At 46.1% G+C, this 23,053-nt stretch overlaps 1 protein-coding gene across 5 annotated transcripts in view; it reads left to right on the top strand.

The window, feature by feature from the left end:
* The window catches only part of RERE (arginine-glutamic acid dipeptide repeats), a 192,125-nt gene that overhangs the window by 152,394 nt on the left and 16,678 nt on the right, over positions 1-23,053 (top strand). The gene's annotated exons all lie outside the window — the stretch shown is intronic.

The following is a 23,053-nucleotide window of genomic DNA, read 5'->3' as shown; positions in this document are numbered from 1 at the left end:
GGACAAGCCATGGAAGCCTCTTCTGTTTGAAAGCTGAACCTTTTTCTTTAATAACTTGTTCTAGCCTGGGTGCAGCCAGACCTGAAATTTTCCATTAGAGTTTGAAGCGACTGCCAACATAAACAGCCACTGCTTCTTTTCATTTCATCCCTGCTCTCTGCTGCCGGTGCTTCCAGAGCATGGATACTGCAGTCAGAGGGGTTTGTTCCTGTTAAAACAGGGACTGTGGGCTTCACATTTTTCAAATGATAGCCTGAGACTTTTTTTTTTTTTTTCCCTCTTTACTCATACCAAATATCCTACTGGGCTTCAGTCCAGTTAGAAAAACGGGGCAGAGGCAGCAGTTGGTTGCTTTTTCCTGTGTAAGTGAAACCACTGAATGATTTGCATAACAAACTCTTCTGGAGGGAACATGCTGCCTTTTTTTTTGCTTTTTTTTTTTTTTTTGGGCTGTTTCTGTCGTGGCTGGTGGAGGAAGAACACTGGGTTAATGTTTGACTTCAAGGTAGAGCAGTGCTGAGGCAGCTCACAGCCCTCCAGTTCGTGCTGCTCACCAGGAGCAGAATAAGTGAAGCCAGAGAATGTAATGAAATGCTGAGCTCAGATGGAGATATTCCTGAATTTAAGTGGCTCTGAGCTGAAGGCTGTTTACAAAGGGATGTTCAGGGTGTGTGCTCACTGGGATTCGGTTTGTTGTCAGTTTAACTGTGAAACCGATTGCAAATGCCATAATTTTATCGGATAATGAAGCAGAAGGCCTGGAAAGGTTTTTAAAGAGACACAAAGGTTTAACTCACACACGCCCCACGTTGTCTTTCTCGACCTCTAAAACTGGTTTCAGGTGTTAGAGGTGAGGGGAGCTGCCAGCTGTGACTTGGGCCGCAGTTCCAGCCCCGTGGTTTATGTACCATTTTTATACCATTTGTTCCCATTGCCTGAGTTTCTTCTTCTTCTTCTGACTGAACATGTCCTGGAGGTGCACAGTGCCTGGCTCTGAAACCTTTTCCCCCTCAGGGCCCAGTGCCACCAGTGTGTGATCCCTGATTCGTGCCTGGGTCCATCTTCCAAAGGCCCAAACACCCCTTCACCTCCCTGCCTGTCTCAGTTTTCAGCTGAACCAAGTAAAACCAAAGCAAGAAACTACCCCATGTTTTCGTTTTAAAGCTCTTAAGCTTTCTCTTAAGAGAATAAGAGGATTAATTTTCAGTTGTATTATTTTACTTTCTGTATTCCAGAGGTAATTTATAGTGTCATCAGCTCAAAAGCCGGGCTGCTTATTGGAGTTTCTTACTAAGAAACCTTCATAAATGAAGAGCATAAAAGCAGAAGGTGTATTCGCTGTGCCAGCTGGACTCAGGAATTGAGTTTAGCACGGGCAATAAATCAGCTCTGCACTCTAGTGGCTTCTTTTTTATTATTTTACATTACAAGATTGGAACTCATTGTTTATTTTTCTCTGAAGGTTTAGAGGTAGGTAGGAGTAAAATATTGTTGCGAGTAAAAGAGGGCCATTAGGCAATTGCATCGAGATCTGTCAGAGAGCCAGAAAGGACAATTCCTGCTTTGTAGGGAAAGGTCTGTAGTCAAAGATAGAAGCCAAGATTATTTGGGTAATGGATACAACATTGTCTGAGTCTTCCTCAACAGCTGAGGGAACACAATGCTGCTGAGGCTCCTCAGAGCTCTGTTTCACTGCATTTTCCTTACGTAACTTCTGTTTATAATTCACCATCCTAAGGAATTTTGGTTTGTTTATTTCCTTACTGTGAGTTCTTTTTTTTGCATCGGTGCTGAAGGGCATGTGTGACTCTGGTTAAAATGCTGTTGTTCATCAACAGCTGTATATTTATTCTGTATTTTTCTTTCCCTGTAAGAGTAAAAAAAAAAACAAACCAGCTTTTCTTCCTCTGTGGCAGTTGTCAGATTGTATCAACTACTCAGACATCAACCCTAAGGTCCTGTGAATCACAGGTACATAAAATAGGTACCTGTTAAAGAATTTGTGCAGTTTATTTTCATGGTTGAGTGTCCCAGCCTGGCAGGATTCTTTCCCAGGGCTGCCATGCATCAAACCCTTCATGCTGTTTGTTCCCCATCCAGTGAGTGACTAAACATCTGCTTTAAAACATGAAAATGGCTTTTAGAAGGCAGAAGTAAACAAGTCATCTCAGCAGCAGGGATGTTTGTGGGACATCCTGTCCTCGAACAGTGCTAAAGCCATAAAATTTGAGTAACTCCTTGAAGAAATGGATCTGGATAATCCTGCCTGGGGTCTGATTTTTCGAATGTCTTAAATAGAGAAATACTCTCCAGGTAATCCTCTCTGTGGTGCTCACTGTGTGTATTTACAGTGTGTGTGAGAGAGAGATTACAGTTTCAAAAGGCACTGCAGCACTTGGCTTTGAATTTCCCAGTTCAAGAAGTAAATAAATATAAATAGCTCGGACTTGTTGAGAGCCGTGTCACAGGAGAGTCAGAGCGATCTGCAGAGCAGCTTTTGGTTCCTTAGCACAGACACACATGAAATTAAGTTGCTCAGGTTTGTGTGGGGTTCAGTCAAGCAGCCATTTGGGGCAAAGGATTGTGCACTGGGTTAAAAGAAAAAAAAAAAAAGCTGTGTTGGCAGAGAGCAAACCCTGCTTTGAACGTGTCTTGCCTGCCACGCTGAGCATGAAATTAACTTTCTTCTGACACAACAGATCATTGGCCTTCCTGGCTATTCCTGCCCCAGATGGCACCGTAAGAACGGTATCTCCTGCATCCTTCTGGCCCAGAACCAGCCCCCCAAACCCATTATTCACTCCTAAACACCCTGGAACGTGCTGGGAGAGCAAGACAATACCAGCTCCAGGAGACACATGCACTCATTTTGCCAGTTTTGTTCTGAACCAGCTGTAAAAATGAAGCAGTGCTTGTTGATTACTGGGGGAGGGGGGGGGGACTGTTGTGTAATTTTTTTTGTGGCAAGGAACTACAGATCATGGAATAAACTGAGAATGGGGAGTTAAAATAAAAGCTGTGCCATATGGAAAGGTAAGGCGGTTTGTGGGTACCACTGACTCTGTGAGCCTAAAAAACGTTTAACATCACACTCCCAAACCACCTCCCTTTGCTTTTGTTTTGTTTCCCCTTTCTAGTTCGTTACCTGCAAGAAGGAATGTGTAGGAGTGTGACAGAATTCAGATTGTCAGGGCACAAAGGTGCTGCTGATTCCTTGGGGTGTTCTTTTGGGTGAACTGCTGTTCTCCCAGCGGCAGGGGAGGGAAGAGGCCCGTTCTGGAGGGAGCTCAGGTGGCAGGAGGATGGCTGGAAGTCCCAGCCATAGCCCTGTGCACGTGCACAGCGGTGGGTTTATAGTCAGGGGGTTGTTTCCCTGCCAAGAGGTGCATTTTGAGGCACCTCAACATCTCCTGGTAGGTGGCAGACAAAGCTCCGAACTGTGAAATGCTCAGGCTTTGGGTTTCCCATTCCTGCTAGGGAGTCTTGCAAGGATGTGCCCACCTTTTGTGCCTTTTCCTTGGAGTAAAAGGGCTCTTCCCTGTGCTGCCTGTGCCTCTGGCATTGTCCCAGGTAGAGCCACATTCTGCTGCAGCAGCATCATCACATGTTCTGCAGTAAAGAAATTCAACCCACCTTCCCTTCTGTCTTTCAGGCTGGATAAGAAGGTGCAGGTGGTGTCTCATCAAATTTTGAGTAATCAAAGCAGATTCCACAGACTAAACCCTTTGGCTTCTTGCATGCCTTATTTTTTTAAATCCTAGAATGTTGACAGGCCTTTCCTTCTGATTTAGGTCCTTCAAGGTGGAATTTGTCCTTTCCTCTTTTCCTTGCAGAGCTGAACTTAGAAGCTTTCTGTGCTGGGGAGGTGAACAAGCTGCTTTTCCTGAGTAATCCCTCTTATTTAAGATCTTGGAGTCTTAAGAAACAGACCCAAGTGTTACAAGATTGATGACAAACTCACGGATGCTGATGGTTGGGAAATCCTCCCGGGCTCTGGTCATCTGGCACAAGGAACACTGGCAGGGAAGATGGTTTGTTTTACGCTACCAAACTACAGGAAGAAATCTGGCATTAAAAAGCTGCTGATAAGTGCTTTTATTGCCGTGGTGAAATAGTTTGCTCTTGGGTGGAACAGTTGAGTTGATCCTCTCCTCCCCCAGACACTCTTTCTGGGCTCCCTTTTCCCTGCTGGTGCCCCTGACACAAACAGGGGGTTATTTTGTCCTGTTCCTCCAGACCCTGAGCTTTAAAGAGAGGGGAGAGCACATTCCAGGTTATAAACCAGCTCTTTCCTCCTGCAATCTGAGAAGTCCTCCCTGTTGTTAAACTCCAAGCCTGCTTTGTGCCTGTTGTGTAAAGCACCAGGACATCCCACAGGAACTCTTGATTTATTTTGCTAACTCTGCCCTTCTCTGTGGTTCAGAAACCTCTAATGGCCTGTGAAGCTCCAAGATTTTTGAGTTGAACAGTAGTAGTTTGAAGAACCTTCCCTACTACATGAAAGACTTTTAACACTTTCCACATGCTGGGTTTTTGGCTCCATGGAAGGCTGACCTCCTACAAATGCAGTTTGTAAAGCTGAGGCATCCTGGGCCAGGGTGGTTAATGCTGTTGTGAAATGAGGGTTAGGAAGGAAAAAATGTAATGAAAACTCTGGGCACGGGGCCAGCAAGGAAGATCTGATCAGTGAACGTGTTTCTCTTGCCCTTTGTTACTGTTGAGTTTGATTAGCTTTGTTTCTGGTAAGTTTAATTACAGTTCTTTTTTTTTTATTATTTTTATGGCCGTGGAGGGGATCTTTGCCAAAGCTCAAGTCTTTCATTACCCAAATTGCAGTCAGAGGGAACTGGAGAAATAAATCATGGCATCTTCCCAGCAAACAAACAAACCAAGCAAAGTAAAACCTAAAGAAACCCCATTAAACTGTAAACCCAACCCTTTTCTCTCTCCTTGCAGCCTGTTACTTTCCATCCATTCCTTTCCCTTCCCTGAAGTTTCTTTCAGACTTTGAGGGTGAATAGTGAATTTAGTTTGTACAGTGAGTTGTTCTTAGCCTGGGCAGTGTCTTCACAGGAGCTTGGCTGGCTCCTCTGCAGCTTTGCTGTCACACAAACACTCTCTCCATAGGTTTCCTTCCTTGGGTTGCAGTGGTGCAGTTGGGATGGACAGTGGCTTAGAAACTGGAAGCACATAATGTACAGAAAGAGGAGGGGGATTGGGTTTGGACCCTGGTTTTGTTCTGCAAACCCTTTGCAGGTTGAACTGTGACTGAAAATACGTGCCATAAACCTTGCGCGGTCTGGGTGCTTGAAGAGGACATGAAAAACATGCATTTATCCTAATTCCCACTGGTAAATGAGATCCAGAATGGAGAATAACTCTGTGGGTTGTATAACTGGACCTTCACCTTGTGATGGAGAAGTGCCATGGACAAAGGCCTCCCACCCCCAGTGCTGTGTTCAAGTTGTATTGATTTAACAATCCCAGCTCGTGTTCTCATTCTGTGCCATTTGATGGGATAGATTTTTTTTTCCTTCTTGTTGTTGCCTGGCTATAGAAGGACATTCTTTTTTTGTGAACATAAGAGCTTCTAAAAAGAATTTGTCTGCTCACTGTGGGCATAAAACTCTCTTCCCTATCTGCCCCTTATTTATTATCTCCTAGGGTTGGTAGTCTTTTTGTTGCCAAGCAATCCGTGCATCTCAAGCTTCAAAACTGATTTCAAATGATTCCAAAACCGATTCAAATGATTTTCAGCTAAAGAATGAAAAGGAGGAAGCCAAAATCTTATCAGGTTTGAACAATCAGGGAGTTGTAACCCAAAGCCTGGCCAGGAGATACTTGGAAATCATGCATATACTTTGAGAGAGTTTTATTTAATAGGTGTGTGGCTGCTGTAGAGAAACACGAATATTATGAGCTACTCTTTGTGGTTATGAATGACCTCACTTGCCCTACTCTCTGAATACTTTTCCATGGAGCACATTAATAGTGCTGCTGAAGACAAATCCAGGGGATTGTTATGTGTGTAAGTGAAAACCACCCTCCCATTTCCCACCTCAACCAGTCCCTCTTTTCTGGTCCTTCTCCCATGTTTACACAATCCTGAGTCAGGAGTGCCATGCTGGCATTTACAAATTACCACTGGAGGAGTTTCATTGCTTCAGCAATTAAATAATAGGTAACAAATCCCTCTGAATCACCACTGATTAGCTGGTTTTGTATTTATGTCTGTGCCAAACCAGCATTAAGTTTTTGGATGTCTTTGAATTGCTGAAGTTTTGCTTTGACCTTTTCAAGGCAGCTCTCGTGGAAAAGATAGGGGAAATCTTTAAACCCGAGTTTCACATTATGTTTGACTGCTTTAGTTGTCATCTCAGAGCTGAACATGGGGATGGAACCCTGCAGGCTGTGGGTAAACAGCTTTTGGTGCCCTGTTCTTGGTCTGTCGTTCCACAAAGGTCATGTCAAAATGAGGGGAAACCCCCAAAACAACACAGCCCAAAAATCCCAGACAAGCAGGGACTTCATAATTCAGGAACAGGAAATTCTTTGGGCTGCTGATCTTCCAGATTTTCTTGCTTCAGTCTCTCTCCAGGAGTACATCCTCTCTCCTTCAGTAACCATTGAGTAAGTTACTTCCCAAGTAAGGGAAGCCTTTGCCAGCCTCCAGCCTTTGCAGCTTCCTCGTAGTTGGAATGCTCTGGCAGAAGGAGGGATCAGGAGAGGTTTCTCTGTTATTATTTAATGCCTGTAGTTGAATTCTTGTAGATTGAGCAGTGCAGGGAGAAACCCAGTGGATGGACGTGGATGGGTCTGGTTTGCTCTGATATTTAATGAGACCTGCTCATATCTGGTTGTCCCCAGGTGGAAGGACAGGGCTGATGGGACCTGAAACCATCCATCTACTTTTCTTCCTCTTCTCCCCCACTTCCCAAGGTCACCTTCATGTGCAGGATAGAGTGGGGATTTCCATTTTCTTCCTTCAGCAGAGTTTCTAAAGGGCAGCAGGAAGGTAAGTTCCCTGCTGCCAGGGCTTTGTTGCTCTGTGTTATTTTGCCTTGTCTCCATAATAATTAATGTTGACGTGGCTCGCTTGGAGCCTGCTGGATTCCTGGCAGCTCTGCTGCCCTGCTCCCCAGGGATCTGTTAGCCAGGGGATATCTGCTCCTGGAGATGCAAACAGCAAAAAATAAGTTGCAGGTACCTGCATCTGTGAACAGAAGTGATGTGCACCCAGTGATTAATTCATTAATAGGCTAAAAGCTCTTTTGTTGGGGGGAATTGTGTGAGGCAGTGGAGCTGCAGCTCCACACCTGCTCCAGGCCCTCCTGCCTGTCTGGGGTCGTGGTGGTGCAAATTTTTCTAAGCCTGGTGAGTAACCAAACCACAGTAAAAAGTGACCAGTGAACCACAGCAAGGGCTTTGTTGGTCTGTTTGACAATTTAGGGTGGTTTCAATTATGGGACCACTTTGCAGTAGTGTGTGTGTGATGGATTAGGGAAACATGAGTAACAGAAAACCTGTCCTGCTGCTTTGTGTCTCGGGGCTTTGCTGAGGGGAGGCAGAGCAGAGCCTGTGCTGGTTTGAGGTTGCAACAACAGCCTGTGCTGAGTGAGGGAACGCAGGGTAAGGAGGCCTGTGTGGTTTTAAATATAGAACAGTACCAAAATTTATACACATGGCCACTGTGAGAACTTGCTGTTTGAATTCAGTTGTGTGTGATACTCATTTAGACACCTTTCTCCACTTCCAAAAGTTTCTGACAGTGAATTTTCACAGGTGCTGGGAGGATTTCTGCTCAGCTTCCTTAAGTTTGCACAAACTCCAGATGAGGTGCTCGCTGCTTTTCTCTCCTGGTGTTGTGTTTTGGGTGTAGATGAGTAAGGGGTGGATTCAGACTCCTTGAAATACTCTGCTCCCCCAGGCTGCCTGTTTGCTCCTTGGGCTGCTGCTCAGCAATTCTGTCACTGCTGCTTCAGACCAAATGGGATCCAGTGGGTTGGAAGTGAAGAATTCCACATCTCACCTCTGCAGAGCCCCTTCCCTGCCTTGTACAGCATGCAGTTCTCGGGCACTGAGCTGCTGCTGCTGATGTTTTTACGTGGTATAAAATAAGCAGTGTAAAAATTCTTACATGCCTGAGTTGACTGTCAGGTGTTTGCTGAGCCTCTTGAGTGTGTTTGTCTCTGAAAGATTCATGGAACATTCTAAGGAGATGGTAGTGCTGCTGTGAAAAGCATCACTACAGAAGAATTCCACTGAGTGATTCCAGTTTTTTAGGGCATCATTTTCGGTGGTTCTCCTGTTAGTTTTTGTTAATTTTGTTAATTTGCTGCTTGCTAGCAGCTACTGACAGTACCATATAGACCCAGGGAATCCTGGTTATCCTCACATGCCTGTGGGAATGGACTGAATTTCAGGCTGTCATTTCACACACCTGGCCTGAGCAATAAACAGAGAAATAAATAGAGAAATGACTCATTTACCTTACAGACAGTACCTGCAAGGATGGACCAGAAGTAAATGATATGTTTTAGCAGTGTTACTGTGATTAGTTTAACGAGGGGATAAACCAGGAGAGCAGGAATTAGTTACAGAATGATACAGGAGACACTCAGAGCACCTATGGGTAGATCCAGCACAGTCAAGTGAGTTTTTTAACAGAGAAAATAAAATGTTTGTGGTCTGTCTTCCATGTGCCACAAGGCTTCTTTTCCAGAGCCGTGTCATGTCCCAAATCCCTGTTCCTGCAGGATCTGTGCTTTGGTTGTGTCAGCTGGTTGGGCCATGGGATGTATTTCTGATTAATCACAACTTGTGGCATTTTGATTCTTGGAATTTTCCTAGGGCTGTGACACTGTGGGTTTGTGGTGGGTGGAACAGGGTGCTTGGCAGCCCCAAAGTTGGGCAAACAGCTAGGGAAGAGTTAAGCAGAAGAGAAGGGCTGTGGTGATGCTCTGATGTGGCTGTTGAGTAACTGGGGGTGATGAATTGTGCGGAGCAGCCACGCCTGGCAGAGCTGAGGGGGCTGTCAGGGCACTGCGAGGCTCCCAATTGATGGAGCAGCACACACAGAGCTGAGAGTGTCCTCAGCTTACTGAATATTTCATATGGAAAACGCAGGGATTCTGCATTTACGGACCCTGCAAGGGCACCAAGCACAAAGAGCCTTTCTCTAGCACTCAGCTTGGGAAGGAGCTTCCCTTCCGTGCCCGCTGGACCGAACCAAGTGGCTGCACCCTGGCTCTGACTGCACCGAGTCACCGCTCTCAGGAGGCATCTGAGGAAGCTCCTGAGGCTCAAGGCCAAGCTGGAGGTGCTGCCCTGGGCCAGGGTGATCCCCACAATCAGTGCAGCCCCATGGAGGTGGTGCCGGTGGATGAAAAGTGGGAGATGATGACACAGAAAGCTGGCTCCAGTTCCTGTTGAATGGGGAGAACTGGCTCAGTCTCCTTGTTCCTCTGTTGACCTTCTCTTCTGGCTTGGCTGCTCTGTGAAATGGGATAATGCTCAGCCTGTTCTGTGAAGGTGCTGTGGGGATCAGACCGCTTGAGATTGAGACACTGCTCCAGAGCTTGTAGGAGAAGCTTTGTAAGGACCAGGATGGGCAGGGAAGGGAAGAAAACAGGAGCTGGGGGATTCACAGAAAGGTTTGTCACCTGATGCCAGCGTGGCCTTTCTGTGCTGACCTTTTCCTGCAGGTTTGAGGTGACGGTTCACAGAGAAACCCTTCACAAAAGTTACAGGTGTTTTGTGTCTGCAGGAAACGTTCCTCGTGCGCTGCATGTGGTTGTTTGCTGAGCTTGGCCCCGAGCCCAAGCCCCGTGTCAAACACTGGCCTTGTTTCACAAATAGAAACCTTCCCCAGTTAAAAGGACAAATGACAGTGTGGCCCCACCAAATAACACTTGTGGCAGTTCTGGTTTTCACACACACGTGGCAGTGAAATCAGCACCCTGAACATCCATCTCAGGGTTATTTGCAGCACTGAGCTGCGTCACTGGGGCTCTCCATCTGTCTGGAGAATTAAGTCAGGGCATGGTATGTTTTGCTGTAGTAAACCAAATCCAGAGTGAAGGGCAGATTTTTAATAGATGAAAGCTGTTGTGCTTTATCTAGAGTCACAGGTTGGTAGGTTGGTTGGTTTCCAGGGGGAGAAATCTGATCCAGAAAAGTGAAGTTTTAAAAAAAAAAAAAAAATGCAATGGGGAATTTTGGTGGCTGTTAAGGATGAAAGTGCAGGATGCTTTGTGTGTGGTTTTGTTTGCAGGCAGGGCAGTGTATGGGGCTGTTCTCTGATAAACATGTGAAGATTAATATTTCAGAAAGTTTGTGGCTGCAGCTTTATCAGTTAATAACAGATTGTCCTTTCAAGAGCTGCCTAAGTAGAAACACCTACCAGCCAGCTTTGCTTTCTTTCAAAGGAGGAGCCCAACAGGTATTGATGTAACATCTTCCCTGTTGTTTTGAAGGTCCCTGTTCTCAGTGCTGCTCTTTGGTTTCTGACACCTTGGTGCAGGGCTGAGCACAGGCTCTAATTAAACTGATCCCTCCCCTGCCTGCTGTGGGCACTGCCCCGCTGGGCCCGTGAGACGTGGCAGCAGGGAATCCATGGTGTCGCATTCCTTGCCTTTGGAATACCTGATCAGTCAGTCTCCCCGTTCCCAAGGCCTGTCAGCACAGTCCAGCTGGAATAATAAAAGAATTTCCGAGCTCCTGCTGATGCAACTGGATGAAACTCTGCAGTGTTGATGCCATGAGAAACAGGGCTGTGCCATGGAGGGGGGTCTGGGCTGAGTCTGGTGTAGCAGGAGCTGTCAGGCATTGTTTGATACATAACTATCTTATATATTTTATATATATGATATAGTTGTATATCATTATGTATATATGTTATATACTATTACCTTATATATTGGATTCATAACTATTTATAACCATAGTTATAATATTTATATAGTTATATATATATATATACACACACATTATTTATATAGCTCTGCATATCTAATAAAGCAGTGTAGGAAACATCTTAGTCTTCAGGAGATCACTGACAGGGTAAAAATGACATTTTATTCCTCTTTTTATCAAAACTACCTCAGTCTGTACTTACCTTGTTGAAGGTAAGGTAGAGACAACACAAGTCCAGACCTATGAAGAGGGAAATAATCCTGACTTTGTTTGCAGGAGGGAATTGAGCTTTTCTTGGGTGGGAGAGTGGGTGCAGAGGGACGTGTTTCAGGGAAGCAGAAAGGCAGCTCCAAACGAGCCTGTCAGGCTGCTGTAAGGAGAATGTTCCTGGAGTGGCAGGCTGGCAGTGTGACAGGGCAGTGCCTTGCTGACAGCTTTCCTGGGATATGAGCAGTGCTTTCCCCTGGCACGGGAATGCAGGGCCAGCCCAGCCGAAGGGGTGTTGTCACAGGCAGCCATCGCTCACATCCCGCTCAGGGACGGACCAGACTTCACGGTAAAGCTCAGCAGGTCTGGAGCCATTTGTTCTCTTGCCAGTGCTGCCCATCAGCTGCAGTGGCTCCTCTGTGTCCCTGTGGATAACTGCACATGGAGCTGCAGTTTGGGATGATGGGAGTTGTGCACGGCCAGGGACATGGAGATGTCTTTTCTAACACTGCAGCTGCTTTGTGGCCTGAACGTGCCCAGCTTGTGGCCTGGTGGTGTGAATCACAGCTCTGGGGTGTCTGAGATCTCTGGCCCTGGTGGCAGCTGATTTTTTTGTGTTGGTGGAAAAATAGTGTTGCCTTGATTTCCTTTTTCCTTCCCACTCCCTTTCTCCCCTGCTTACACAGCTCTTCTGCAGGTCATCCCTGTAGTGGCTGTGACAGAAAGGTAAAACTGAGCCTGCTGTTTACCGGCCATTAACAGCATAAACTGAGGCAATGGCACATTTTAATTCATCTCCCTCGGTCAGAGGAGCTGTGACAGCTGTGTCACCTGTCCTGCAGTGCACGTGGCCATGGGCAGGGTGACAGGATTAGTGGCAGCAGCTCCTTTCAGCTCTGAACTCACCATGGTATGATTTGCAGATCCTCAGGAGTCACAACTCTTCAGTCGTGCCCCAAATTACCGGTGCCTTTTTTTTCCATACTCCTAATTGTGAGGATCAAATTCGCTTTCCAAGGGAGCAGCTTGGATTAATCCTTGCTAGAGACACCAGGGCAGGAGAGAACTCTAAAGAGTTAGTAATTTCTTTCACTTTTGAGCTCACTGTGTAGGTATTATAGTGAGCTACAATGAATTGCTCCTTCTAATACTGCTTTACAACTCTTAGCATTGTCTTCTGGCTAAATTTTGCTTGCTCAGGATTTTTTTCCTGACAGAAGGAATTTGAGACTGGAGGGAAGCAACAATAACCGAGGGATAAGCAGCTTACGTGGCAGTTCTCTGTGGGTTGGGGGGGGTGGGAGGTTGCTTGATGTCCTTCTTCAACATCCCTCTTTCCATATATATTCCTCTGATAAACAGGAAAACACTTCAATACTTCTCAGCCCCCCATGCTTAATCTAGAAAATCTCCTGGTTTAGAGAACTGCTCTGGGAGAGCAGTAAAGGAAAACAGCTGTTCAGGGAGCAGATCTGAGAGTCTGTTTAAAATCAGGGCTTAATGGCAGGGACTGGGCAGGACAGGGTTTGTTTGCAAGTTGGTTGCTGTGTCCATAACTCAGCCTGAACTGGGGAACAGGCCCTCACCCTCCCTAAACCCCTGTTAGTGCAGTGTGTGAGTTTTCAGTGATAAGCTGGGGGTTGGGATGAGTTTGGTTGATGCTTTCCAGGTGTAAAATAGATGGGTTTTGTTCCTCCATCTGGCTCGTTCAGATGTTGGACATCCTGTGCTGGTGATTTTTATTAAGAGGTCAAATTCTGTCTGTCTTCACTGTGGAGTCAGGGAGGTTGATAGTTTTCGTCCTGAAACAACCAGGGGTGAGGACTTCAAAAAAAAAAAAGCAGACTGGAAATTGTTGTTTCCAGGGGATCACAGCTTCCATTCCTCATTAGCAGTGAGGGTGGTTTCACAAAGTTTATCTCCTGTACCATTTTCCTGTATATTTTCTGGTGGCTGCTGTTTTTAACTCAGCTTTGTAACAAACTATTTTAAACCCCAGCAGCTCCCCCGTAGGTCACTGCAGAGGGAGGAGGCTGTGGCAGGGAAGGGGAGGGTGTGCAGTTTGACAAGCCAGGCTTTGTGTGATTCGGCCCAGATGTGTTTGGAAAACCTGAAACATCTGGTGCAGGGAAGTGTGGAATGCAGGTCAGTGGTCAGACACATCAGGAGTCCAAAACTGTGCTGCTTGTGGCAAAGCTGCGTTGCTGGGGGTTGTCACAGGATTGGGTGGACCTTCAGTTCTGGTTTTATATTGAAATAAAAGCAGTTAGGTATGACATATGAGAAACAAGTGGCTGATTCTTGCTCACCTTTCAGCCCTTCCTGCCCTACTGAAAATGGACAATCTGATCAAACCTTCAGAATTTTCCATTCATTGGTTTTGCTTCCTTGTTTTTGGGTTACGTTGGCATCATCTCAGTGCCCACTGCCTGCCCAGGGAAGAGCTGGGGTTGGGACTGCAGAGAGCAGTGCAGATCAGCTGTGTTAGTAATCCAGAGGCAAAATTTGACTATTAGAGAGAGGCTGCAGCAACTCAGGGATTGGAGCTTTTTTCCCCAGATGGTCCAAGGTGCCCCAGAGGTGTGGAGTGATGATGTGAGTTCAGCCTGAAGGGCTTTGCCCACACATGGACCAGTGGATTTCGAGTGGGGCTTGAAAAGAGAACCAGAAACTTGTCTGTTGAACACTGGGGGCTCCAGTGGCTCCTCGGGTGAGCTGAGCCAGGAAGGTGCATTGCAAAGTGGAAGCATTTCACCATTTCAGCACCTCACCCTTTCAGATCAGTGAGATGTCATCCCTCTGATCCCTGTGGGAATTCCCAGCTGGGCAGAAGGGGAATTCCCTGAACTTTGGAGTGTTTGTCTGGTTTAGCTGCTGAGGAGTGTGAATGTGGGGGGGGTTGTTTTATTGCCCCTCCCCGGTATTTTAGTGAGAGAAAACCCAGGAGCCTGAGCTCCAAGTCAGCATTTTCCATCATTTCCATCAGTTCTGTGTGTGTGTGAGCCCGGGGCAGCCAGTGCAGGGCTGCAGTGAGGCAGAGCATTGATTCCAAGTGACAATTCACTGGAAATGGTTTGCTTTTAACACCAGCTTGAATTATTGCTGTGAATCAGCTGACCAACAGAACAAAAAAACCCAACAGTTACAACTCAGGAAATGTTTCCTCAAGTATAGTTTGATTCTATTTGTAAAATAAATCATGGAATAATAAAAACACTTTCAAAGTATAAAAGCTTCCTTAATAATCACGAGTTTAATTTCAGTTCTCAGAATGAGCATCTGTACACCTTACTGAGAGGCAGGGGGATTGAGTTCCCTGCTGAATAGTGGAATTAAATTTTTAATACTTTGTTTAAATGGAAGTGATGAAAGGAGAAAAGTGGGAAAGCAGAAAAGAGCTGCTGCCCTTGTGGTTGGAGTGTCCCTCTCTGGTGCACATACACAAATTGGCCTTTTGTTAATTAAAGCTGACGGGCAAACCACAACAAGCAGCAGATGAAATGACCGGAATCCGTCGATATTTTTCTGATTGGCTCGAATAGCTGATTGTACTTGATCTAATTCTCAGCCCCTGTATAAAATCCACGAAGCAGAGGAGCTGCTGTGGCTGGAAGGTTTCCATTCTCTGGCAGCCATTACACGCTGCCAGCACACAAAAAACCACCACTCCTGATTTTCCTTAACGGTCCTTTCCCAAGCTCAGAAATGGATTTTCCTCCCAGCCACTGTCATTCAATTATCACCTCAGGAAATGCACAGATATAACTGATGATCCCTTTAGAACATCCTGCAGTATTCCACTGCTCCCATCCCTCATCTCCCGGCTCTCTCCAGTCATCAGCTGTAACGTTGCCGATGGATATTTTATAGGGTGACCCTGACGGCTGTCGCTTTGAGGATGTGCACAGATAATAAGATTGTGCTTGTAATGAAGGGCAGATAAATAGAAAAATGTTTACAGGATGGAGTGTGGTGGCTGGAACTGCTTTATGGCTTCATGGCTCGCTTCTCTCCCACCCCCAACCCCCATGAAACACTGGTACCTCTGCTTTAAATAGTGAAAATGTGATGGATTTTAGGCTTTGAGGAAGGCAGCGTTGGGATGTAGCACTGAAATGGGTTTTTGTTCCACACCTGAACCCTGGCAGTGCACAACCAAGAAACTTAATTATTGAGCTGCTAGAAAAAGAAAGTGCAGTTAAAGGGATAATGAGTCGGTGTTGGCACCTCCATTGAAAAAAATCCTGTTCTATCTACTGGGCTGCTAAATTCTTATTGTGACAGCACTGGTGGAAAATTGTTCATGGAGTGGGAAGGACATGATCCAGTGCAGACAATACCCTGCCCTGAAAGCTTTCCTGAATAGCTTGCATTTAATTTATCTGGGTATTTATCTCCCTCTGTCCTGGTGTGTGAGCTCCAATGCTGAGAACCTCTAGTTAACAAGAGGCTGGCAGGGAAAGCTGCTGCAGTGGAACAGCTGTGAACCCCAGGACATTGATGTGGCTTGTAAAATGGAACAGAAAAACTGCTGGCTCAAGAAAGCAGCAACTTCTGCCATCTCTGCAAAGGCCTCTCAGCTCTGTCCTTCATTCACCTGCTGAATGTGGTCAGGGGTGAAAACATCACATCAGTGCTGGAGAATTGGGCTCTGCAGGAATGGAAGGGTCCCCCTGTGCTGCAGGTTGGTGGCTGTGCCTGGGCAGAGGCTGGAGGGGGCTGTGGAAGACAAGAGGTGGAGGGTAAAGTTAAATTACTGGAGTTAAAAGCGGTCGAGACAAATCAGGGTTTCTAACCTGCCAAATCTGGGTAGTGTAAGTTGGAGAGGGGGAGCTGAGCAGAAAAAATTCCCTCTAAAATATGTGTAGGGCTCTCAGGGTCTGAACTCACACTATTTTGATAACCTTGTGCTTGATCAAGCCCCAGACATCCTGGGGGAGGTACTTGGTGACCCTGGCAGGGGTTACCCAGTCCTGGAGAGCCACCACTGCCACCACTGCCACGACTGAAACCAGCTCTAATAATTAATAATGGATGCAGCCAACAGCCTGTGAGTTCCTGTGGGGATTGGGAACTCTGTTGATTAACAAAGAGGAGTCTCTGGAGGAAGAAGCCGTAATTACAAAAGCTTTCTCTTCATTCTGCCGTGAGGTGCAGCTGCAGAGAGGGTCGGCAGCTTTTAACTCTGGCTCGGGCCTAAAACAATGCCCCAGTGTGCTGTGCATTTGTTTTGCAGAACTCTTAAAGCTGGTACTTAAATCCCTAAAAATAGAGGGAGGGGAAAAAAGAATTGTTTGCATCGAGCAGATAACGAGGGTAAAGTTCCATAAAATGTTAATTTTCTTATTTCCTACCAGCCCATGCAACCTTAATTACAAACACTGGGGAAGAGGAACAAATGCACTGCATGAACATGGTGAGATGGATGTGGCACAGAGACATGTTACTGGTTTTTTTTTTCCCAGGCTGTGGACAGTGGCATTTGGATTTCTCTGGGGTCTGCTAAAACCATGCAGTGGTAGGAGTGAAACAGGGATATGCAGCTGTAAGAAAAAGCAGCTTGTACTGAGGGCAAAAGGAAGGTGAGGTGTTGAACACTCAGCCAGTGCTGTGCTTAATAAGGATGGATAAGCCTGTCCAATAGGCCTGTGTTGGGATTCTGAAGGAATTTCAGAGCCTGTCACTGTTGGAGCTGCTCACAGAGGGTTAATCAGCACAATTGTTACACAGGATTGATCTTGGCCAGTTTATAAATCTTGTGTCTCATTGTTTCTCCACACTATAAAACTTCAGAAGGATGTGCTGAGACTGAATTTGTAAAACTTGATTGACTTTGTCATCAAATGGAAGCTGCTGTGCAGTGGTGAAGTGTTGCTGTGCTACTGCAGATAATGCTTGTTTGGCAGGAGAGATTATTTACATCCAGCCCGTGGAGTTCTTTTCCTTTTTTCTCCTGGCTTGGCAGTGACTCTTTGCTCCTAATGATTGCATTAATGTGTCTCTTACCACTTCCAGTTCCCATGCATAATTTTTATTGAAGAGTTGGGTTTAGTTTGCACTCACCCATTATGTTGAAGAAGGGCAAATACATTCTCTTGGGGGAATTACAGAAGTGATCTCTGTGTTTAGGTAACATGCACAGTGAAATTATTTTAGTCTCTTCACTGCTTGAGGATCTTTGGAGTGAAATCTTCAGGCTCCAAGCTTATTTTAGCACTCTTAAGGACCTGTGGCATCCTAGGCCTGTGTCAGCTCTGCAAGTGTCATTTGTAGGAGATCAAAGCTTGATCTTCCTCTGGTCTGCAGAGGACTAAGCAGGGTACCAGTTCTCATTTAGCAGAAACAATTAGAAAGCACAAAGCTGTGTCTGATTGCAGGGTTTTTCCACAACAAAATGAACTCCAGAAGATGCAGATGGAGCCTCGGCTGGGTTCCCGGGAAACTCAGTGCCTGTTCCTGTATTGGGAGTAAATGGAGAGCATAAAAAGCCAAGGAAGTGAGCCTGGGCTTCTTACACACCTGTCTCCTCTTTTGATTCCCACTTGGCCAGCCTGTTTGCCAGGAGTTTCAAATAAGAGAATTAAACCAGGGAGCATTAACCTTGCTGTGTGCAGAGCCAGGAAACGGAGTATTAGGGCAGCCAGTCTTCTAAAATTGTAGATAGAGTTCTTAGCAGAGACCAGGGAGACAGGGCTGCATTGCCATCCAGAAGATAACAAATGGCCAGAGGAACTGTGAGGTAAAATGCCCCTACTTCTAAAACATGCCAGAGAACTGAGGCCTGCAGGGTATTCCTTGGAGAGCATCCCATGATTTTTAATAGGGTTTTTTTTTGTAGTGTTAAGTAAAATATTGCTTGTTTTTTAAAAACCTCTCTTAAAATCTCAGTAATGTGTTAGGTTATGCAGGATTCCTGTGCACCCAGGGTGGACATTAATCAGTGCTGCTGAACAAGCTGCTGAGACTTCAGTGCTTAATTGGAGCATGTGCAAACCTCTTTGTCATGGTTGGCAGAGGCACCGAGATGGGGCTTCAGATGGTGGAGATGCCCAAATGCAGCCCTTGGAGCTGCACAAAACTGCTCTTCTCTGCCCTGCTGCATTTTTTTTTTTTCAATCCTTTAACTTGTTCAGACCAGTTCCAGATTTCCTCTTCCCCGGGTTCATAAGGAAGGGCTCCATTGCCAGGGAATCCTTAAGGTTGGAAAAGCCCTCTGAGGTCCAACCCTTAACCCAGCACGGTGTTTGCTACTAAACCATGTCCCCAAGTGCCCCATCCACGTGTTCTTGGAACACTTGCAGGGAGGGTGATGCCACCACTGCCCTGGGCAGCCTCTTCTCTTGGCAGCTCTGGGGTGTGAGATGGAAGGGTCTGGCACCTTCAGTTCTGTCCCCCAGCCCAGCAGTGCGTGGCAGCACTCAGGGTTACTCTGTAAAGTTTTGGGAAGCAACCTGGAGGTACCAGATGGATACACTGGTCTGTACTGATTCTGTACACTTCCCACTATCCAAAACTGCATGTTCTTGATCCCCCCACCGTGGCAAACAAGCACTGGAGCAGATGTTGAGAGCAAGACCCTGTCAAAGCCAGGGATGCAGTGAAGGAGGGGAGCGCTGCAGACTGTTTTTACTGCAGGACTTTACGGGAGCATTAGCTAAATTGAGTTGACTTAATAAAATCTTGATGCATTCCAGAAAGATTGTGAATTCATTAAGGCCACAGCTGGACAATCTGTTCCCCTCTGCTCTGCCATGGCTGGTTTATAGCCATTGAGGAGCGCTGTCATTTACCTTTTCTGTTTAATTACTGTAAAGCTATTCCCCACCCCCATGATTTTTTTTAATTTTTTTTTTCCCCTGGCAGAGCTCGACTCTGGGGAAATTAAACAGCAATTATTATGTTTGCTCACTCTGTTATACCATAACAGATACTTGAAGGTAAGTTGATGTGTGTGATTGGCTTCCATAGGAGCAGCGCTGCTGCAGGGCTGTCAGAACCTCTCCAATCCAGAAACGCACACACAGCCTTAATCCTTTGTTTACCCAAGGCAAGACTAAACACAAACAGGGGGGCACAGCTCGAGGGTTGTGTATTTTACATTTGAAAACTGCTGATAAGAAGTGGGAAGCCAGGACTTGCAGGTTTGTTGGCGCCCCGTGTGAGTGTAAAGGTGTGGAGATGGTGTGGGATGTGGTTTTTGGGGAGCTTGGTTGAGCTGCAGAAACATTTGGGTCACAATAGTGGGAGAGGTCAGAGAAAGGTGCCACATGCCAAGGAATCCATCCCCTCCTCGTGCAGGAGTGCTGGGTTAGGGGGGCTGAGGGACACTCACAGTCTTGTGTCAGCTCTGAATTGCAGGGAAAGTCTCACCACTGTGTCCACCTGCAAGAGGGATCTGAACCACATCTTTCTCTTCCAGAACAGGGCTAAAAAGAGAATAAAGTGTGACTTTTCTGGGGTGGAATGGCCTTGGCAGGAGATTTTTGTCGTGAGCTCCAGATGTATTTTGGAACAGGTGGAAGCTGAGCCGTGGTTTTAGTGAAGAACACCCCCCCTCTGCCTCGTGAAAGTTCAGTGGTGGGAACGTAGGTGTTCTCGAGGAAACGTGGCATTAAAAGCCTGGATGACGCCTCTCATTTTGTTTTATATGTTTCCTGAATGGCTGGGGACAGTTAATCAGATGTTCACATGGAAAAACAGAGTTGTGTTGGCAGAAAAACAGAGATGGTGGTGCAGCAAGTGGAGGTGAGGCTGTTACTGTGAACAGGAAAAGAGGTGAATCTTCTCCCCACAGAGATGGAGAAGAAAAAGCTGGCCCATGATGGAGTTGAATTGATCTGGGAGGGCAGTAATAGCATCTTTCTTGGATGTGGCACAGGACAGAAATTAGAGCTGCTTGCTTGAGGGGTGGTGTTGGAGTAGATGTGTGGGTCATTTCATTGGGATTTTCCTTCTAACATACCAGATTTATTGGTAAGTAAAGATGCAAGAGGACAATTACTGTGTCAGCAACGCAGGTTTCTCTTCCATCATCCGCCTCAGTGGTCTCACCCTTAATTTATCTCATTGGGGGGGTCACTCCTGAGTTGAATCCAGTGCTGCAGTGAAGGGTGGCTCAGTCTGCTTTAACGCTGTGATTTTGGTGTGCTCGTTTCAGCAGTACCCAGTCCCTGGCACAAAACGCTTCAGAGGAGACGCTCGGTGTGTTTGAGGCTCCTGGGTTAGGGCTGTTCCCCGGGATTTTCCTGCTACCCAGAAAATCCCAGCGAGAGCAGCTGCCCCCAGCCCTTCCCCAGCGAGAAACGAGCAACCCCAGGGTGTCTGTGCTGGCAATTACAGCTCAGAGATGTGGGATGTGTTGACTGCGAGACCTTGTGGTGAGGTGAGGTGAGATCACCAGGAACAAAATGATCATTACAGGCCATTCATGTCAGAGCGTTCATGCTTTTCTGTTTGCTTGCAAGCAAAACCAGCAGCTAATTTGCAAGGCAGGCTTTTGTCACAGGGCCTTTGATCAATGCTGGCCTGTGTTAATGTTTCAGGAGGCTATTGATTTCTGCAGCAGCTTTTGTTCCCGAATTTATGTGCCGTGGCTTTCAGCGGCACGCACTCTGCATGTTTGATTAAAGTTCATTTGACTTCTTTGCTGGAAGCTGGTTTTACTCCCTGTTTGGAGAACCAAAGCTTCCCTGACTCTGCTCCTTTGTGCTCGGGCTTGTGCCACCCATGCAGCCACCAGTGAGCTGGGTCTAATCCTGCCAGGCTCACTCCACTCCAGCCTTTAATCCCTTAGGTAGACAATGCCATGTGAGGTAGCCAGGTGGCCAGTAAGATCTGGCATGGAATTTTTTCACTGCCTGACCCGTGTGGGACATGTCCATCATCCTCTGTGTGTGCTTCCCCTCTGACTTCTACTTCAGAATCATTTACTGAGTTGTAGCTGTGCAGTCCAGCATTGAATCTGAAGTACAGGACATTCTTTGGTCGTTTAATCTCTCCAGATTTCATAGTTGGGTTAACTGGTTGTTGAATAAATAGGCTTTTACTTCATCTTTATCTGCGTGTGATTGTGGCTACACTTTTGGGAGCGTCTCAGGGGATAAAAAAGCATTGTGATCATGAAGTCAGCGTTTTTTTCATAAATACACACCATTTCTTTCATAAAGTTTGGTTTATGATAGGAGTTCTTAAACTTCCCTTGGGACCCCATGGCTTCGCAATGTGTAAATTGAGCTCAAATAGGTTCCCGTTCCCTATTTTATGATGGGAGGAGAGCAGATCGGTTTGCACTCAGGTGTCAGAGGACACATTAATTCACTGACATAAAGATGTGGGATTTACAGGCTTGCTCCTTGGTGCTGACACCTCAGATTTGATACAAATGAATTTATAGGTTGAAAGTGGCTGGTTTCATTTGCAAGAGCATTGCATAAGCTCTTGTGCAGAGCTGTGCCTGCCTCTGGCACGGGGCATATCCCTCTTGGACAAACAGTTGGGCCGGGTGGACTTTGAGCCCACTTAGTGCACTCAGTGAAATGGTATTTCTAAAGCAAACACGTGGAACAGGCAGTGGCAGAGCAGGGTGCTGGGGTCAGAACTCTTTGTTCTGTCCCAGTCTGACATAGTTGGGTACTCATTGCCAGCCAGTTTTAAATTCTCTGCAGGAAACACTTATTTTCTTAAATATTTTTATAGTAGGGCTTTTGTGCTTCAGAATCAACAGTCGCAGGTAATGTTTCTCCCACTTGCTCCTTTCTCCTCTTCCTCACCAGTTCCCACTCTGAATACTTGTTATTTTAGTATATAATACATTAATATTGTTTAGGTTCACGGTGAGGATCAGCAGCATCATCCCAATCTGTAGCAGCTCATTAAAAACTACCTATTTCTGCCTGGTGCCAGAAATCACAGTTGTGGTTGTGTTCTCCTTTCTGGCGTTTCTATTTTTAAAGTAGGCACTGATAAAATTCTTGAGCATCTTAAATATCGGCAGTTAACGTTTAGAACAACATCCTCCTTTTGTCTTCAGGGTATTTCAGGGGTACAGGTATTAGTTGTGGCTGTAATTGCTTCTTTGGGAAGGTTTGGATTCAGGTCGGAGTTAACTCCCTGTGCTCTGCCCTGAGCAAGGGCTGCAGGATTTCCCCACGGAGGGAGCAGGCTGAGGTTATTTGATCACATAAAAACAGGGTTCAAAGGACCCCTTTTTGTGGGCAATTCAGGTATGTTTGTTCTGATGTTGATTTTTTTTCATGGGGCTGGTTAGAACTTCTCCGTTTTCCTCTCGCAACTTGAAAGCAACAACACCTTTTACCTCAGAGGCAGACAAGTCGCCAGGAAATGATGGGGATTCAAAGTAAGAGAAAAGAGATTAAAACCACATGCTGTTCTTTGGTTCAGCATTACATCCTCCAGTTTGAATGGCAGCTGCTGCACTTTTTGAATGTAAGCCAGATTCATTATGCTGTGAAATTATCACTCATTTCTCTAGGTGTGCTCTTTTAACTGCTTAATTAATTTAGATGTGGGCATATATATTCAAATTAAAACACGATTTGCTGTAGTAGGGTTGCATTACGGTTACAGACTTGTTGTTGAACACGTTTTCATTCTGACTTTTCAGCTTCTTAAACAGGAACACTGAAAAAAACCTGTATGTGGAGTGTAGGTTGACAAAATGGCAGTGTCTGTTTGGATTGAGCCTTATTCTCTCTGTGAGCAGCAGAGGATTTGTAGCAGGTTTGGGTTGTCTGTTCTCAGAGCTCAGTGGGAGGTTGTGCAGAGCAGAGGTGTCAGGGGATGCTGACAGTGAGACAAGGGCACCCTCTTCCGAATCCCAGGACCAGCAGTGCCAGCAGCATCCATGTGTGGAGCCTGGATATGTGCTTCCCAGCCTCTTTCCTTTCCTAGACAAGGAGTGAAAACCCCTTCA

This window comes from Myiozetetes cayanensis, unplaced genomic scaffold, assembly GCF_022539395.1.
Source record: "Myiozetetes cayanensis isolate MyiCay16 unplaced genomic scaffold, myiCay2020 scf28, whole genome shotgun sequence".
Taxonomy (NCBI): Eukaryota; Metazoa; Chordata; class Aves; order Passeriformes; family Tyrannidae; genus Myiozetetes; species Myiozetetes cayanensis.
Note: the sequence above shows the minus strand (reverse complement) of the source record. Positions and strands in the feature narration are given on the sequence as shown.